The following is an 18,651-nucleotide window of genomic DNA, read 5'->3' on the forward strand; positions in this document are numbered from 1 at the left end:
TTTGTGCTTTTTACATTTAACGCGCCCACGTCCTGTTTTCTTTTTGATGTACCTTCACCAATAGATGCTTTCTGCTTCACCACCTGCCCCTTTCACTACTATGTATATTTTCACACCTGGACCATTTTAGTTATTCTGCGTGCACCTCACCCTCTTCCCACATGTCCTTCCCTCGTCACAAACTGAGATTCCTTCCATCTGTGCCTTTTACTTCCCACACGTCCTTCCCTCTTCATAAACTGAGCTCCTCTCCATCTGTGCCTTTTACTTCCCACATGTCCATGTCCTTCTCTCTTCATAAACTGAGCTCCCCTCCATGGGTGCCTTTTACTTCCCTCACGTCCTTCCCTCTTCATAAACTGAGCTGCCCTCCATGGGTGCCTTTTACTTCCCACATGTCCTTCCCTCTTCATAAACTCAGCTCTCCTCCATGGGTGCCTTTTACTTCCCACATCTCCTTCCCTCTTCATAAACTGAGCTCACCTCCATAGGTGCCTTTTACTTCACACATATCCTTCCCTCTTCATAAACTCAGCTCACCTCCATAGGTGCCTTTTACTTCCCACATGTCCTTCCCTATTCAGGAACTCAGATTACCTCCATGGGTACCTTTTACTTCCCACATGTACTCCCCTCTTCACCAACTCAGCTCACCTCCATGGGTGCCTTTTACTTCCCACATGTCCTTTCCGCTTCATAAACTCAGCTCACCTCCATGGGTGCATTTTACTTCCCTCGTGTCTGAACTGGGGTGGCGGAGTGAGCTAAAGAACGGCGATGGATTAAACCCAGATCAGTTGAAGGGAGGTGAGTGTTTGTATTGTCAACGCTCCGTCCATCACCACCTTTGGTTTTTCTTTGCCTTTTACTTTCCTTGTGTCCTTCCCTCTTCATAAACTGACCTCCCCTCATGGGTGCCTTTTACATCCCACATGTCCTCCCCTCTTCATAAACTGAACTTCCCTCATGGGTGCTTTTACTTCCCACATGTCCTCTCCTCTTCATAAACTGAACTTCCCTCATGGGTGCCTTTTACTTCCCACATGTCCTTCCCTCTTCATAAAACTGATCTCTCCTCCATGGGTGCCTTTTACTTCCCACATGTCCTTCCCTCTCCATAAACTGGGCGGCCCTCCATGGGTGCCTTTTACTTCCCTCATGTCCTTCCCTCTTCCTAAACTGATCTCTCCTCCATGGGTGCCTTTTACTTCCCACATGTCCTTCCCTCTCCATAAACTGGGCGGCCCTCCATGGGTGCCTTTTACTTCCCTCATGTCCTTCCCTCTTCCTAAACTGAGCTCACCTCCATGGGTGCCTTTTACTTCCCACGTGTCCTTCCCTCTTTATAAACTGAGCTCCCCTCCATGGGTGCCTTTTACTTCCCACGTGTCCTTCCCTCTTCATGAACTCAGCTCACCTCCATGGGTGCCTTTTACTTCCCACGTGTCCATCCCTCTTCATGAACTCAGCTCACCTCCATGGGTGCCTTTTACTTCCCACGTGTCCATCCCTCTTCATAAACTGAGCTCACCTCCATGGGTGCCTTTTACTTCCCACGTGTCCTTCCCTCTTCATAAACTGAGCTCTCCTCCATGGGTGCCTTTTACTCCCCATATGTCCTTCCTGACATGTCCTTCCCGCTTCATAAACTGAGCTCTCCTCCATGGGTGCCTTTTACTCCCCACATGTCCTTCCCTAACATGTCCTTCCTTCTTCATAAACTGAGCTCTCCTCCATGGGTGCCTTTTACTTCCCACATGTCCTTCCCTCTTCATAAACTGAGCTCTCCTCCATGGGTGCCTTTTACTCCCCACATGTCCTTCCCTGACATGTCCTTCCCTCTTCATAAACTCAGCTCTCCTCCATGGGTGCCTTTACTTCCCACATGTCCTTCCCTCTTCATAAACTGAGCTCTCCTCCATGGGTGCCTTTTACTTCCCACATGTCATTCCCTCACATGTCCTTCCCTCTTCATAAACTCAGCTCTCCTCCATGGGTGCCTTTTACTTCCCACATGTGCTTCCCTCTTCATAAACTGAGCTCTCCTCCATGGGTGCCTTTTACTTCCCACATGTCCTTCCCTCTTCATAAACTCAGCTCTCCTCCATGGGTGCCTTTACTTCCCACATGTCCTTCCCTCTTCATAAACTGAGCTCACCTCCATGGGTGCCTTTTACTCCCCACATGTCCTTCCCTCTTCATAAACTGAGCTCATCTCCATGGGTGCCTTTTACTTCCCACATGTCATTCCCTCACATGTCCTTCCCTCTTCATAAACTCAGATCTCCTCCATGGGTGCCTTTTACTTCCCACATGTCCTTCCCTCACGTGTCCTTCCCTCTTCATAAACTGAGCTCTCCTCCATGGGTGCCTTTTACTCCCCACATGTCCTTCCCTCTTCATAAACTGAGCTCTCCTCCACGAGTGCCTTTTACTTCTCACATGTCCTTCCCTCTTCATAAACTGAGTTCTCCTCCATGGGTGCCTTTTACTTCCCACATGTCCTCCCCTCTTCATAAACTGAGCACTCCTCCATGGGTGCTTTTTACTCCCCACATGTCCTCCCCTCTTCATAAACTGAACTCTCCTCCATGGGTGCCTTTTACTTCCCACATGTCCTTCCCTCTTCATAAACTGAGCTCTCCTCCATGGGTGCCTTTTACTTCCCACATGTCCTTCCCTCTTCATAAACTCAGCTCTCCTCCATGGGTGCCTTTACTTCCCACATGTCCTTCCCTCTTCATAAACTGAGCTCACCTCCATGGGTGCCTTTTACTCCCCACATGTCCTTCCCTCTTCATAAACTGAGCTCATCTCCATGGGTGCCTTTTACTTCCCACATGTCATTCCCTCACATGTCCTTCCCTCTTCATAAACTCAGATCTCCTCCATGGGTGCCTTTTACTTCCCACATGTCCTTCCCTCACGTGTCCTTCCCTCTTCATAAACTGAGCTCTCCTCCATGGGTGCCTTTTACTCCCCACATGTCCTTCCCTCTTCATAAACTGAGCTCTCCTCCACGAGTGCCTTTTACTTCTCACATGTCCTTCCCTCTTCATAAACTGAGTTCTCCTCCATGGGTGCCTTTTACTTCCCACATGTCCTCCCCTCTTCATAAACTGAGCTCTCCTCCATGGGTGCTTTTTACTCCCCACATGTCCTCCCCTCTTCATAAACTGAGCTCTCCTCCATGGGTGCCTTTTACTTCCCACATGTCCTTCCCTCTTCATAAACTGAGCTCTCCTCCATGGGTGCCTTTTACTTCCCACATGTCCTTCCCTCTTCATAAACTCAGCTCTCCTCCATGGATGCCTTTTACTTCCCCAATGTCCTTCCCTCTGCATAAACTCCGCTCCCCTCCAAGTTTTCCTGCTACTCCCCACATGTCCTTTCTTCTTCATAAACTCAGCTCGCCTCCATGGGTGTCTTTTACTTCCCACATGTCCTTCCCTCTTCATAAACTAAGCTCACCTCCATGGGTGCCTTTTACTTCCCACATGTCCTTCCCTCTTCATAAACTCAGCTCGCCTCCATGGGTGCCTTTTACTTCCCACATGTCCTTCACTCTGCATAAACTCCGCTCCCCTCCAGTTTGCCTGTTACTCCCCACATGTCCTTCCTTCTTCATAAACTCAGCTCACCTCCATGGGTGTCTTTTATTTTCCACATGTCCTTCCCTCTTCATAAACTTAGCTCACCTCCATAGGTGCCTTTTACTTCACACATATCCTTCCCTCTTCATAAACTGAGCTCTCCTCCATGGGTGCCTTTTACTCCCCACATGTCCTCCCCTCTTCATAAACTCAGCTCACCTCCATAGGTGCCTTTTACTTCCCACATGTCCTTCCCTATTCAGGAACTCAGATTACCTCCATGGGTACCTTTTACTTCCCACATGTACTCCCCTCTTCACCAACTCAGCTCACCTCCATGGGTGCCTTTTACTTCCCACATGTCCTTTCCGCTTCATAAACTCAGCTCACCTCCATGGGTGCATTTTACTTCCCTCGTGTCTGAACTGGGGTGGCGGAGTGAGCTAAAGAACGGCGATGGATTAAACCCAGATCAGTTGAAGGGAGGTGAGTGTTTGTATTGTCAACGCTCCGTCCATCACCACCTTTGGTTTTTCTTTGCCTTTTACTTTCCTTGTGTCCTTCCCTCTTCATAAACTGACCTCCCCTCATGGGTGCCTTTTACATCCCACATGTCCTCCCCTCTTCATAAACTGAACTTCCCTCATGGGTGCTTTTACTTCCCACATGTCCTCTCCTCTTCATAAACTGAACTTCCCTCATGGGTGCCTTTTACTTCCCACATGTCCTTCCCTCTTCATAAAACTGATCTCTCCTCCATGGGTGCCTTTTACTTCCCACATGTCCTTCCCTCTCCATAAACTGGGCGGCCCTCCATGGGTGCCTTTTACTTCCCTCATGTCCTTCCCTCTTCCTAAACTGATCTCTCCTCCATGGGTGCCTTTTACTTCCCACATGTCCTTCCCTCTCCATAAACTGGGCGGCCCTCCATGGGTGCCTTTTACTTCCCTCATGTCCTTCCCTCTTCCTAAACTGAGCTCACCTCCATGGGTGCCTTTTACTTCCCACGTGTCCTTCCCTCTTTATAAACTGAGCTCACCTCCATGGGTGCCTTTTACTTCCCACGTGTCCTTCCCTCTTCATGAACTCAGCTCACCTCCATGGGTGCCTTTTACTTCCCACGTGTCCATCCCTCTTCATGAACTCAGCTCACCTCCATGGGTGCCTTTTACTTCCCACGTGTCCATCCCTCTTCATAAACTGAGCTCACCTCCATGGGTGCCTTTTACTTCCCACGTGTCCTTCCCTCTTCATAAACTGAGCTCTCCTCCATGGGTGCCTTTTACTCCCCATATGTCCTTCCTGACATGTCCTTCCCGCTTCATAAACTGAGCTCTCCTCCATGGGTGCCTTTTACTCCCCACATGTCCTTCCCTAACATGTCCTTCCTTCTTCATAAACTGAGCTCTCCTCCATGGGTGCCTTTTACTTCCCACATGTCCTTCCCTCTTCATAAACTGAGCTCTCCTCCATGGGTGCCTTTTACTCCCCACATGTCCTTCCCTGACATGTCCTTCCCTCTTCATAAACTCAGCTCTCCTCCATGGGTGCCTTTACTTCCCACATGTCCTTCCCTCTTCATAAACTGAGCTCTCCTCCATGGGTGCCTTTTACTTCCCACATGTCATTCCCTCACATGTCCTTCCCTCTTCATAAACTCAGCTCTCCTCCATGGGTGCCTTTTACTTCCCACATGTGCTTCCCTCTTCATAAACTGAGCTCTCCTCCATGGGTGCCTTTTACTTCCCACATGTCCTTCCCTCTTCATAAACTCAGCTCTCCTCCATGGGTGCCTTTACTTCCCACATGTCCTTCCCTCTTCATAAACTGAGCTCACCTCCATGGGTGCCTTTTACTCCCCACATGTCCTTCCCTCTTCATAAACTGAGCTCATCTCCATGGGTGCCTTTTACTTCCCACATGTCATTCCCTCACATGTCCTTCCCTCTTCATAAACTCAGATCTCCTCCATGGGTGCCTTTTACTTCCCACATGTCCTTCCCTCACGTGTCCTTCCCTCTTCATAAACTGAGCTCTCCTCCATGGGTGCCTTTTACTCCCCACATGTCCTTCCCTCTTCATAAACTGAGCTCTCCTCCACGAGTGCCTTTTACTTCTCGCATGTCCTTCCCTCTTCATAAACTGAGTTCTCCTCCATGGGTGCCTTTTACTTCCCACATGTCCTCCCCTCTTCATAAACTGAGCTCTCCTCCATGGGTGCCTTTTACTCCCCACATGTCCTCCCCTCTTCATAAACTGAGCTCTCCTCCATGGGTGCCTTTTACTTCCCACATGTCCTTCCCTCTTCATAAACTGAGCTCTCCTCCATGGGTGCCTTTTACTTCCCACATGTCCTTCCCTCTTCATAAACTCAGCTCTCCTCCATGGGTGCCTTTACTTCCCACATGTCCTTCCCTCTTCATAAACTGAGCTCACCTCCATGGGTGCCTTTTACTCCCCACATGTCCTTCCCTCTTCATAAACTGAGCTCATCTCCATGGGTGCCTTTTACTTCCCACATGTCATTCCCTCACATGTCCTTCCCTCTTCATAAACCCAGATCTCCTCCATGGGTGCCTTTTACTTCCCACATGTCCTTCCCTCACGTGTCCTTCCCTCTTCATAAACTGAGCTCTCCTCCATGGGTGCCTTTTACTCCCCACATGTCCTTCCCTCTTCATAAACTGAGCTCTCCTCCATGGGTGCCTTTTACTCCCCACATGTCCTTCCCTCTTCATAAACTGAGCTCTCCTCCACGAGTGCCTTTTACTTCTCACATGTCCTTCCCTCTTCATAAACTGAGCTCTCCTCCATGGGTGCCTTTTACTTCCCACATGTCCTCCCCTCTTCATAAACTGAGATCTCCTCCATGGGTGCCTTTTACTCCCCACATGTCCTCCCCTCTTCATAAACTGAGCTCTCCTCCATGGGTGCCTTTTACTTCCCACATGTCCTTCCCTCTTCATAAACTGAGCTCTCCTCCATGGGTGCCTTTTCCTTCCCACATGTCCTTCCCTCTTCATAAACTGAGCTCACCTCCATGGGTGCCTTTTACTTCCCACATGTCCTTCCCTCTTCATAAACTGAGCTCTCCTCCATGGGTGCCTTTTACTCCCCACATGTCCTTCCCTCACATGTCCTTCCCTCTTCATAAACTCAGCTCTCCTCCATGGGTGCCTTTTACTCCCCACATGTCCTTTCCTCTTCATAAACTCAGCTCTCCTCCATAGGTGCCCTTTACTCCCCACATGTCCTTCCCTCACATGTTTTTCCCTCTTCATAAACTGAGCTCTCCTCCATGGGTGCCTTTTACTTCCCACATGTCCTTCCCTCTTCATAAACTGAGCTCTCTTCCATGAGTGCCTTTTACTCCCCACATGTCCTTCCCTCTTCATAAACTGAGTTCTCCTCCATGGGTGCCTTTTACTTCCCACGTGTCCTTCTCTCTTCATAAATTGAGCTCACCTCCATGGGTACCTTTTACTTCCCACATGTCCTTCCCTCTTCATAAACTGAGCTCTCCTCCATAGGTGCCTTTTACTTCCCACGTGTCCTTCCCTCTTCATAAACTGAGTTCTCCTCCATGGGTGCCTTTTACTTCCCACGTGTCCTTCCCTCTTCATAAACTGAGCTCACCTCCATGGGTGCCTTTTACTTCTCACGTGTCCTTCCCTCTTCATAAACTGAGCTCACCTCCATGGGTGCCTTTTACTTCTCACGTGTCCTTCCCTCTTCATAAACTGAGCTCTCCTCCATGGGTGCCTTTTACTTCCCACGTGTCCTTCCCTCTTCATAAACTGAGCTCTCCTCCATGGGTGCCTATTACTTCCCATATGTCCTTCCCTCTTCATAAACTGAGCTCTCCTCCATGGGTGCCTATTACTTCCCATATGTCCTTCCCTCTTCATAAACTGAGCTCTCCTCCATGGGTGCCTATTACTTCCCATATGTCCTTCCCTCTTCATAAACTGAGCTCTCCTCCATGGGTGCCTATTACTTCCCATATGTCCTTCCCTCTTCATAAACTGAGCTCTCCTTCATGGGTGCCTTTTACTCTCCACATGTCCTTCCCTCACATGTCCTTCCCTCTTCATAAACTGAGCTCTCCTCCATGGGTGCCTTTTACTTCCCACATGTCCTTCCCTCTTCATAAACTCAGCTCTCCTTCATGGGTGCCCTTTACTCTCCACATGTCCTTCCCTCACATGTCCTTCCCTCTTCATAAACTCAGCTCTCCTCCATGGGTGCCTTTTACTTCCATCATGTCCTTCCCTCTTCATAAACTGAGCTCTCCTCCATGGGTGCCTATTACTTCCCATATGTCCTTCCCTCTTCATAAACTGAGCTCTCCTCCATGGGTGCCTATTACTTCCCATATGTCCTCCCCTCTTCATAAACTGAGCTCTCCTTCATGGGTGCCTTTTACTCCCCACATGTCCTTCCCTCACATGTCCTTCCCTCTTCATAAACTCAGCTCTCCTCCATGGGTGCCTTTTACTCCCCACATGTCCTTTCCTCTTCATAAACTCAGCTCTCCTCCATAGGTGCCCTTTACTCCCCACATGTCCTTCCCTCACATGTTTTTCCCTCTTCATAAACTGAGCTCTCCTCCATGGGTGCCTTTTACTTCCCACATGTCCTTCCCTCTTCATAAACTGAGCTCTCTTCCATGAGTGCCTTTTACTCCCCACATGTCCTTCCCTCTTCATAAACTGAGTTCTCCTCCATGGGTGCCTTTTACTTCCCTCGTGTCCTTCTCTCTTCATAAATTGAGCTCACCTCCATGGGTACCTTTTACTTCCCACATGTCCTTCCCTCTTCATAAACTGAGCTCTCCTCCATAGGTGCCTTTTACTTCCCACGTGTCCTTCCCTCTTCATAAACTGAGTTCTCCTCCATGGGTGCCTTTTACTTCCCACGTGTCCTTCCCTCTTCATAAACTGAGCTCACCTCCATGGGTGCCTTTTACTTCCCACATGTCCTTCCCTCTTCATAAACTGAGCTCACCTCCATGGGTGCCTTTTACTTCTCACGTGTCCTTCCCTCTTCATAAACTGAGCTCTCCTCCATGGGTGCCTTTTACTTCCCACGTGTCCTTCCCTCTTCATAAACTGAGCTCTCCTCCATGGGTGCCTATTACTTCCCATATGTCCTTCCCTCTTCATAAACTGAGCTCTCCTCCATGGGTGCCTATTACTTCCCATATGTCCTTCCCTCTTCATAAACTGAGCTCTCCTTCATGGGTGCCTTTTACTCTCCACATGTCTTTCCCTCACATGTCCTTCCCTCTTCATAAACTGAGCTCTCCTCCATGGGTGACTTTTACTTCCCACATGTCCTTCCCTCTTCATAAACTCAGCTCTCCTTCATGGGTGCCTTTTACTCTCCACATGTCCTTCCCTCACATGTCCTTCCCTCTTCATAAACTCAGCTCTCCTCCATGGGTGCCTTTTACTTCCATCATGTCCTTCCCTCTTCATAAACTGAGCTCTCCTCCATGGGTGCCTATTACTTCCCATATGTCCTTCCCTCTTCATAAACTGAGCTCTCCTCCATGGGTGCCTATTACTTCCCATATGTCCTTCCCTCTTCATAAACTGAGCTCTCCTCCATGGGTGCCTATTACTTCCCATATGTCCTCCCCTCTTCATAAACTGAGCTCTCCTTCATGGGTGCCTTTTACTCTCCACATGTCCTTCCCTCACATATCCTTCCCTCTTCATAAACTCAGCTCTCCTCCATGGGTGCCTTTTACTTCCCACATGTCCTTCCCTCACATATCCTTCCCTCTTCATAAACTCGGCTCCCCTCCATGGGTGCCTTTTACTTCCCACATGTCCTTCCCTCTTCATAAACTGAGCTCTCCTCCGTGGGTGCCTTTTACTTCCCACATGTCCTTCCCTCTTCATAAACTCAGCTCACCTCCATGGGTGCCTTTTACTCCCCACATGTCCTTCCCTCTTCATAAACTGAGCTCTCCTCCGTGGGTGCCTTTTACTTCCCACATGTCCTTCCCTCTTCATAAACTCAGCTCCCCTCCATGGGTGCCTTTTACTTCCCACATGTCCTTCCCTCTTCATAAACTGAGCTCTCCTCCATGGGTGCCTTTTACTCCCCACATGTCCTTCCCTCTTCATAAACTGAGCTCCCCTCCATGGGTGCCTTTTACTCCCCACATGTCCTTCCCTCTTCATAAACTGAGCTCTCCTCCGTGGGTGCCTTTTACTTCCATCATGTCCTTCCCTCTTCATAAACTCAGTTCCCCTCCATGGGTGCCTTTTACTTCCCACATGTCCTTCCCTCTTCATAAACTGAGCTCTCCTCCATGGGTGCCTTTTACTTTCCACATGTTTCTGTCCATCTCTGGAGATTACGTTCACCTCCAAGCTGCACTCGGGTATTTCAGCCTGTTGTTAGGGTTCAGTTATTGGGTGCAGGCCAATCACTTCATTACTGCTACACGCATGTCTTTGATTGCAGATGTATCTTCGACTCGCAGTGGCGTTCTTTACTCTCCATGTGTTCCCTTACTCTCTTCATTTATGATACCATGTACATCTGCCTTTTACTCTCAGCTGTGCTGTTCACACAAGTTCATTTCTTAAATGATGCTTTCTTGCGACTCCCTTCGGGCGCCTACATTTCAGTATCGGGATATATGTCCCACCCTTTCAAGATGCCTTTGCTTTAAATTTGTGCCTGTTATGCCTCAGGTATGAGTTTGATCACTAAGGCCGGGTTACTCAGCCCATCTTTCCATTACCCCCAATATGCTCCTTTATTCCTCAGGAGGAAGCTTTGCCCCACACAGGCTCTTCTACTCCCGTAGGAGGGTTATGACAATATTCCCATATGTGCCCTTTTACTCCAATGTATGTCTTTTATTCGCCCCTTACGTCGAGCATTCTCCGTGGGCCTTGCACTGCCCATGTGCAACTTGTTCTTCGCACGGGTGCCATCTTCTCTCCATGGGCGCCTTCAGTATACTTACTTATGTACCCTTTCTACCATTTGAAACGTTTACTTCCTATGTGTGTCCTTTCCACTCATTGGAGGTCATCTAGCCGCGAATTTGTTTAGGTTTTACTCCCCATAAATCCCTTTCGGTCCTCACCATGGTCAGTCTGGTGGAAAAAAAATACTCGAACATGTGGCAAGTTCCAAATACACAAAGTTCAGATCAGGCAAGAGGGTATCCCAAGTGTAAAATTCTTACGTAACCCTCCCCCTCTTCAAAACGAATATCTTCGTTGAACACACATGGCCATTTCTTCTCCAGGCGTGGCCCTCGGTCCATCAATGCTGTGGTACAGTGAGGTTCTATAGCTGTGTTGCCGTAATTCATATTATAATAGCGTCAACTTAGTTAAAAATGTCTCATCCGTTTCCAAATACTACATGGCACAGAACAGATGTCAATCCAGTCATGTTCGGTTGTGTGTGTTTATCCCTCAGTTATATCTCTTAAGTCTGGGCGTGTGTGTGTGTGAGGCAGAGAGGTGTCATTGCGTGTCTGTGTGCACGAGTATACAAGTGTGTACCTGTGTATTTGTCTGGTGTCTCGTCTGTATTTCAGAATCTATGCCTGTGTACAGTGAGAGGTAGATGGCCAGTGTTCCTCCGATTGTGAATGTGGTGTGTCTTTTAGAGTGTGCGTGTGTGTGTGAGAGAGAGAGATGGAGAGAATGGGGGAGGGGCTATATATACATGTCACTCCGTGCTCATGCGAACATCTGTGTAGTATGTGCATAACGGCTTGTGTGTGTGTGTTTTGTCTGTTTTGGTAAGATCTAAGTGTGTGTCTGTCGCAAGTCTATGAGCCTGTGCACGTGCGTGTGTATTTTTCCAAAGGTGCTTGCTTGAGTGTGTGCAAGTGCATGAGTGATGAACCATGGTCGGGTGCGTCTGTGTGCCTACAGGTTTACCAATGTGTTCCGTTTAATCTATTTGGGGAATTTGTTTTTAATCTCAGGAGCTAGGGGGTTGTGCGGCTGCATCCAGCTAAATGTATGTGGTGTGTCTGTGGGTGTGTGTACGGGTGGATATATAAATGTGTCTTTATGTGCTTGTGTGTCGCGGCAGATGTATGGGAGCGTAGTTGTTTACGTGTATGTGCGTATTTCTATGGAAGAAGTTGTGTGTATGTGTATCATCTCTGCGTAAATACATATACCTGTCTGTCCATAGGTGCGCAGAGTGCATATGGGGTTATGTGACAGCATATGGAGGGGCGTTTACATTTGTTTCACTGTTTATGTACAGGAGACCTTTCTTGGGGGAGGGAGGGGGGGGCGGGCTGGGTCCTCATAAATCATGTTGTTGTGTCCTAAGGGTGTGTGTGTGCATTAGATCGATATACATGTTCGCGCTAGTGCATGTGTCTATATGCATGATGGCTCTTCTGTGGCTTAGTGTATTTGCATGGACGTGCAACAATGTGCGTGTATTCATATGTATGTTTGTGTTGGGTTCTGCGGTACACACTAGGGAGCCTGAAGTGTGTGTGTGTGGTGTGTGCGTGTGAAACTGTAGAAATGTGTTCATACAGTTCCTTGGTCAGCACAAATATTACACATGTGTTGTGTGGGGCGATATGATTTAAGGGACTAACTACTTGCCTGCTCAGTGTTCACACCGTCCAAAATGTGCGTTCACTTTGACACTATCACTTCATTCCATATTCCTCATGAAAAGTTGCATACAGAAAGGAAATAACTAATGTGTAGAAAGATGGTGTTCCTTTGCCACATTAGTGGGAATAAATAGGACTTATTGCTGTGACCATTTGTTTGTATGTAAGTACACTCTTGCAATTCAGACAACAGGGCCTAGAATAAGGAGGCACAGTAAACAGGGTGCAGCGCGGTCCTCCTCGCACCCGAGGGCGTGTGAAGGACGTGCACCCCTCACCCTCGAGCCTCAATGGATCTGTCCCGCTCAGACTCCCTCAGCATAGGCCCGGGCTCCCATGGCCCTGTCAGATGCGTTGTACATTCTAGGAATATCTCAGACAGAGGGCTGGAGCGACCGACGGACGGAAGCTGCGTGCATGAGGCGCGTCACTGGTGCTTATATATCATATACGAACAGTAGCGTCTCTGTTGAGATAGGAAACCATTAATAACGGATCGGTTATGTGCACTTATCTAGACAGTGTGTACACACAACCCATGATAGACGGGGACAGCTGACAGACATCTCTTTGTGTTGCTTCACTGTCTTTATGCATTTGTGCAGCATTTAGGTTTGAAGACTCCTATATTTGATCACACTCAGTACATTTTGATTTATTTTAAGGGCGAAACGTACATTACGTGACGGCTGATGTATAAATGTAAACAGTGGCGATTGTGGGAGAGGCGGGTGTGAACTTGCGTGGTGTGTGTCTGTATACGTGTGCTTGTCTGTTAGGGGCATGGTATAGAAATGTAAGAATGTGTGTGTGTGAGCGTGCGTGTCTGAGTGTGTATCTAAGTGCGTGTTTATATCTGTGTTTGAGTGTGTGAGGGCAATGTGTGTACGTCTGTGTTTTTGTGTGAGTGTATGTGTGTTTGTTAATAAGATCATCTGCGTTTGCGTGATTGTGTATCGATATATGTGTGTGTCAGTGTGAGGATGTTTGTGCGTATCTGCGTGTCGTAGAGGGTAGGTGTATGTATTCGTGTGTGAGTGTGTCTTTGGGTGTGTGTCTGGGTACTTGTTTGTTTATTTGTGTCTTTGGGGGCGTGATTAGGTATATATGTGTGTATTCGTTTTTGTGTATGTCTGAGTGTGTGCCGGTGTATATGTTTGTGTAATATCTACGTTAGCTTGATTGTGTATTAGTGTGTGAGAGAATGTCAGCGTTTGTTTGTGTGTGTATGTGAGAGAATATCAGGGTGTTTGATTGTGTATGTGTGTGTGTGTATGAGTGTGTGTGTGTGTCTCTCCAAGTCCTTTCTGCACCGGTTCGCCTGGGCTGACTCCTCCTATGCAACCGCCATACATCAATAAAAGGCTGTGTGTTATATCAGCGCTAGTGGCAAGGACTTACAGTGCGGGGCGGGTGAAGGGGCAGGGGGGGGGGGGGGGCAGCCAACAGCAGGCCGTGCACAGTGTGGCAAGTGTGGCGCTGCGCCTGCAGCAGAGAGCGCCTCCTGCACAGCACGGCCATGTTTGCGAGCCCTCGCCACCACCGATGTTGTAAGCACACAGCCCCCAAATAAGCCGCCCTAGAAATATTCATAACATGCAGCATCTCCGAGGGGCAGGAAGATGGTAGGAGTAGATTTCTACAAGTCCTGGCCCACGTGATTGGCGAAATAATTAATTCAGCACGTCCCTTAAGAAACACGGCGTCGTCATTAATCTGCCAAGCAAAAAGGACTCTATCAGACTTGAGACCTGAGGAGATCCCAAGAATATAATATACAAAGGGTTAGCAGTATATTCGCGGCGCTCCTGCCTCGCTGAGAGCAGCATCTCGGTACGTAAAGATTTTTTACTTTATTTCGTGAGTTCTATTCTTAATGAACTTAGCTGTCATATGCTTGATAAATCGCACCCTTTGCTTCCTGCTCTGCGGCCATACGCCAGCCAGGAGTCAGTATGGATGATATACCGACCTTCTCGCTATAAATGAAAAATTATGGGAGTGAGCGTGTGTGTGCCGCGCTCGCCGTGGTTTGCATGGAGGTGGCTGCCGTTGGGGGGGCTTTTGGGGGGAGATGCGCTGTGCTGTTTGTGTTTTACTGCGGACAATAGTCACTGTCAGGGCATCTGCCGTCTATTCTTGCAGCCGAGAAAGGGCCCGAGCCTCTTTTCATGCCAGGGTCGTAAATTTCGCTCCGCGTCATAATAGAAAGGCTATAAAACTGGCTTGAAATTTTACCCAAGGCAGGCTTTAAGCAGCAGATAATGGGTTCCGAGCGCGCTTTCCCCGCTCCCGTCTCTCATTATCGCCTCACCTACTCGGGCGCTTCCCACTCCAGGCACACACATTTATTTACAGCATTTGATTATTAAAAGGACATTTGTGGACGCTGCTTCCGCGCCTCCCAAGTCAAATAAAAGCGGCAAGCAAGACGCTCGGGTGGCAGGGCGGACGTCCGAAGCCAGCTCCGTTCCTCGCACGGCTTCTCTTCCCCAATTCAATCTTTATTTGCGCGAATTCATTTGTTAAATTCGTTTTTTTTAACGCTATGCTTTAATAGACTGGTTTGAAGTACTTTTATTGCTTCCGTTTTCAATAGCAGGATACTGTCAGCGTTTCCCGCGGAGTGAGTTATTGCTGAAATAATAAAAAAAACAGTCTGCGGACTCCTGGCCTGAGACATATTTCTGTTTTCGGTGGGTGTGGAGGCGCGTTCAGCACCACGGTGCCCACATTGGTGGGCACAAGGAACCAGAGCCCCGGAGCCGGGTATAAAGTAAAGCGCTTTGGGAGCCGGTTCTTCGCGGTATTTCATCAGCGTGACAATGGCCGGCCTGGCGCGATAAATCATTTCCAGTAATTCCTGGAAGGGTGCGAGGCTGTCGGGGGCCGGCCGGGGCTGTAAATCTCCCGTTTTATTGCCGTATGAACATATGCCGCGATTGAAGACGGCTCAGATCTTTTACCGAAGACACATTCCCACAACGCTGCCGGCCCGTCAGCGGCCAGCGTTCACACTCCGGCTTGTTTTCTTTCACTTACACCACAAAGTGCCTGCTTCAAACAGAAAACTTGCAATATTCACACCACGCAGAAATCGCGTTATTCAAATATATCTTTTTCATTCCTGGCTTGTTTTCTTTCATTACACCCCTTCCAACTCTGGTCGGAGCTGAGCACATTGTGTGACTGCTTCAAACAGAAAACTTGAGATATTCGCAGCAATCTGAAATCGATTTTTTTATAATATATATTTGTGAGAATCGGTTTTCATATAAGAGGAACCGTAATGTTTAAAAAAAAAAAAAAGGTTTTCTTGCAATAGTTCCTTGTTGTAATCGAGGTTTATGTGCCCTAACATTGAAATATTACTTATGTATCTCCTTATTTTATTTACACACACTATAGCTATACATATGACAGTCGGGACTGTTTATACTGTGATTATGACAGGTCCGCAGGTACAAGTTCTTGTTTGAGAGCTCTATCTCAGTTGATAAGGCAGTCAGTGACTGTCTGTCTGTCCTCGGGTCCCCTGCACAGCCCCAGTAATGTAGATGAATGCACCCGCACAGCGATCATTTACAGCTTTGACGGTATGTTAGCTGTCACATTTACATGTTCCGAAGTTCGGACTTGTTTTATTGTTTTACGTGTCGTCTGCTGGCGGGGCTGATTTATAGCAATATATGATGCGGGCGGGATCAGCAACTAGAAGCGGCTACAGAGGAGTGTGTCTGTGCTTGGTGGAAACCTCCACACAAGTCTGATTCGTTTACTTGCTACAGAAACAAACACCTACTCACTTCCAAAGAAAAGGGTGCCTGTATGTATGTATGTATGTATGTATATATATATATATATATATATATATATATATATATATATATATATATATATATATACACACACACACACATATATATATATATATATATATTACACAAATACTAATTAGATGCACATATTCGCACTATCCAATCTACATCAATGTGTGTGTGTGGAGTTGTATATAGTGGTGCATATACTTGTATTATATGAGACGATTACCAGAGATCAATAACCTGAATAAACAGATATGTCCGTATGTCTTCCCTACCCAGACGTGTATTTGAACACACGCTGACTTGCACATGCAAAGTAGTCCCAATAGCTCGGTGGCCCTATATTGCTCGGACAGGGGAGTCTGGTCTAGGTGCTCGGACTTCTGAAATGAATGCAGATCTGCAGAGATGCACATTTGTTTTTATTAAACATGTAAAGAACAAGGATCAAAGAACACAAGAAAGCAAAGAAAACAAGCGCACTGCCATAGGCTCGTCTGATCCTCTGTGCAGGAAAGGGCTTCATTCCTTCTGCAGGGGGCGAATGGCCTGACCTGAGTGGAGCCACAGAGCTTTGCGTGCAAGAGTACATGTACACTATCTGTGAGGGCTCTGGGCAAGATCTAAACCCCGAGCCCTCCTCTGCGCCGAGTAATGTATGGCCCTCTTACACAAGCCCATGTTGTGTGGCTGAAGTGTGTCCTGTGTGCGCTTTTGTGTCCTTAATGGTTGTATGTGCCGGCCATTTTCACCCAGGCCAACAATCCCCCAACACCAGGGCTCAGTTTATTGATAGGGAGGGAAATGCTTAATTAGAAGCAGTCGATGAAAAAAAGCGGCGAAGCAGGGCCAGTTACAAAATCCAATACTGCAAAAATAATGCCGAGCGCTGTGTGCGCAGCAAAGCCAACTTTTGTTGCTGAATAAGAAGGAAAGGGCATTAAATGGAAGGCGCTGGGGCTGCCGGCGGCGCGCGGGGCGCAGAGGCCTTCTCTCGCACGAAGATTGACACTGTGGGAGCCGCGCTCCGAAGACACTGTATTCAGATCACGTGAACAAATAAGGCCGGATTTGAAAGGCAGCAGCGCCTATATTTCCGATTATACAGGGGGTGCCGTGCACCACCCCTCCCCCTCTCCAAATTCATAAGTGATAAGGTTTAAAGAAAAACAGCAATAGCGGCGGCTGCCTCCCTGTAATTCTGCAGGACTCCGGTGATTGCAAAGGGCTGCCTGTTCAACACTTCGGCTTTTTTTCATTGGTCTTTGAGCCGAGACCGCACCGATCTACCGGGAATTGGCAGTGCGGTGCGTGGACGTGCGGGGTGTGGACGCGCCGGCCACCCCACGGCCAGGTGTGGGGCAGCGCTGCCGGCAGAGCAGGGGCGAGCGGTGGGGCTGCGGCTGGGCGCCCGGGAGTGTGCACAGGTAAGCGGCTGCGCCTCTCGCCGAGCCGGCTCCTAAAAATGATTTATTCTCTTTAATCCGCGACCTTAACGACTGTCATTGTGCGGCGCCCCTGATCACACACACATTAATGCATGCGTGAGCGGAGGTGTGCACATAAAAGAAGTGGTGTGGCCTTTGTGGGGATGGCTCTGTGGCACAGGTAGGGTGAGCGCTGACAGCAGCAGCGTCCATTGCCTGCCCCTGCTTCTCTGTGCACCTGGCGGCCCCGGCCGTCCGCGGTGGAGTCCAGCGCTGCCAGCAGCAGTGCGGACCAAGATTGCTTCGCCAGTTACTTCTTTGTTCTTAGAGGGAGGCTTTTACCCCAGCAGGAGCAACAACCAAAATGTGATAGAGCAGAATATTGAGAAATTGCGATTTCCTTAATAAGGGACGCAGAGCAGCAGCCCCTGTGCAGTCTACATGAAAAATACAACAAAAGCATGACCCAATTACTCTTTCAAATGGATAGTTTTATATATTGACTTGCAAATTCACACAGTAGATAATTAATCACGTGTTTTTGTTTCTAATTTATCTTATGTCTGTGACTACATATTATATGTCTCGTTTGTGGATATATATGTTCGTATATATATATATATATATATTTATCTAATGTATCTTATTTATGTGACTATATATTATATGTCTGTGTGTTGATATATGTGCGTGTGTATGTATGTGTATATGTATATATATATATATATATATATATTTGTATACATACATATCAAAGTGTCCGGGATAATGCATGCATACACTTGTATAGCTTTTGAAAGGCGCACAGAAGACGATAAAAGGTGTGCGTGTAAATTACCTTAGATTATTATAAACACAAAAAAGTGCCCACAGCGGGTTCTGAATACATATCTTATGTATGTGATTTGCGTGTATGGCGCAATGAACCCAGTTTCCTAGTAGTGAAGGCGGCTCCCTCGGACGATGAATGGCCTGGAGCCCCGTGCTGCCTTTCAATGCACGCCGGGCACAGTGTCTGTCGGCCACCGTTGCAAGTAGCAGCCAATGCTTAGTATGTTACTTTCACGACCATCACTTTAAGGGTTCCTGTTCAAGAATGAAGGCAGGCGAACTGCGGGCGCATCAATTGTTCTGGAGATTTTTTCATTTCACACACAAACACACACACACACATA

The 18,651-nt window shown here is 47.9% G+C and overlaps 1 protein-coding gene across 4 annotated transcripts in view; it reads left to right on the forward strand.

Annotated features, from left to right (window-relative positions):
- The window catches only part of HOXD3 (homeobox D3), a 99,263-nt gene that overhangs the window by 52,164 nt on the left and 28,448 nt on the right, over nt 1-18,651 (forward strand). Inside the window, exon 1 of one of the 4 annotated variants that reach the window (XM_086956182.1) lies at nt 13,715-14,058. The exons of the other annotated variants lie outside the window; for them this stretch is intronic. The gene's annotated coding sequence lies outside the window, so the exon portion shown is untranslated. Of the gene's footprint in view, nt 1-13,714; nt 14,059-18,651 lie in introns of those variants that run through there. 4 annotated transcript variants of the gene reach the window in all.

The sequence above is a fragment of the Lissotriton vulgaris genome, chromosome 2_1, assembly GCF_964263255.1.
Source record: "Lissotriton vulgaris chromosome 2_1, aLisVul1.2, whole genome shotgun sequence".
NCBI classification, from domain to species: domain Eukaryota; kingdom Metazoa; phylum Chordata; class Amphibia; order Caudata; family Salamandridae; genus Lissotriton; species Lissotriton vulgaris.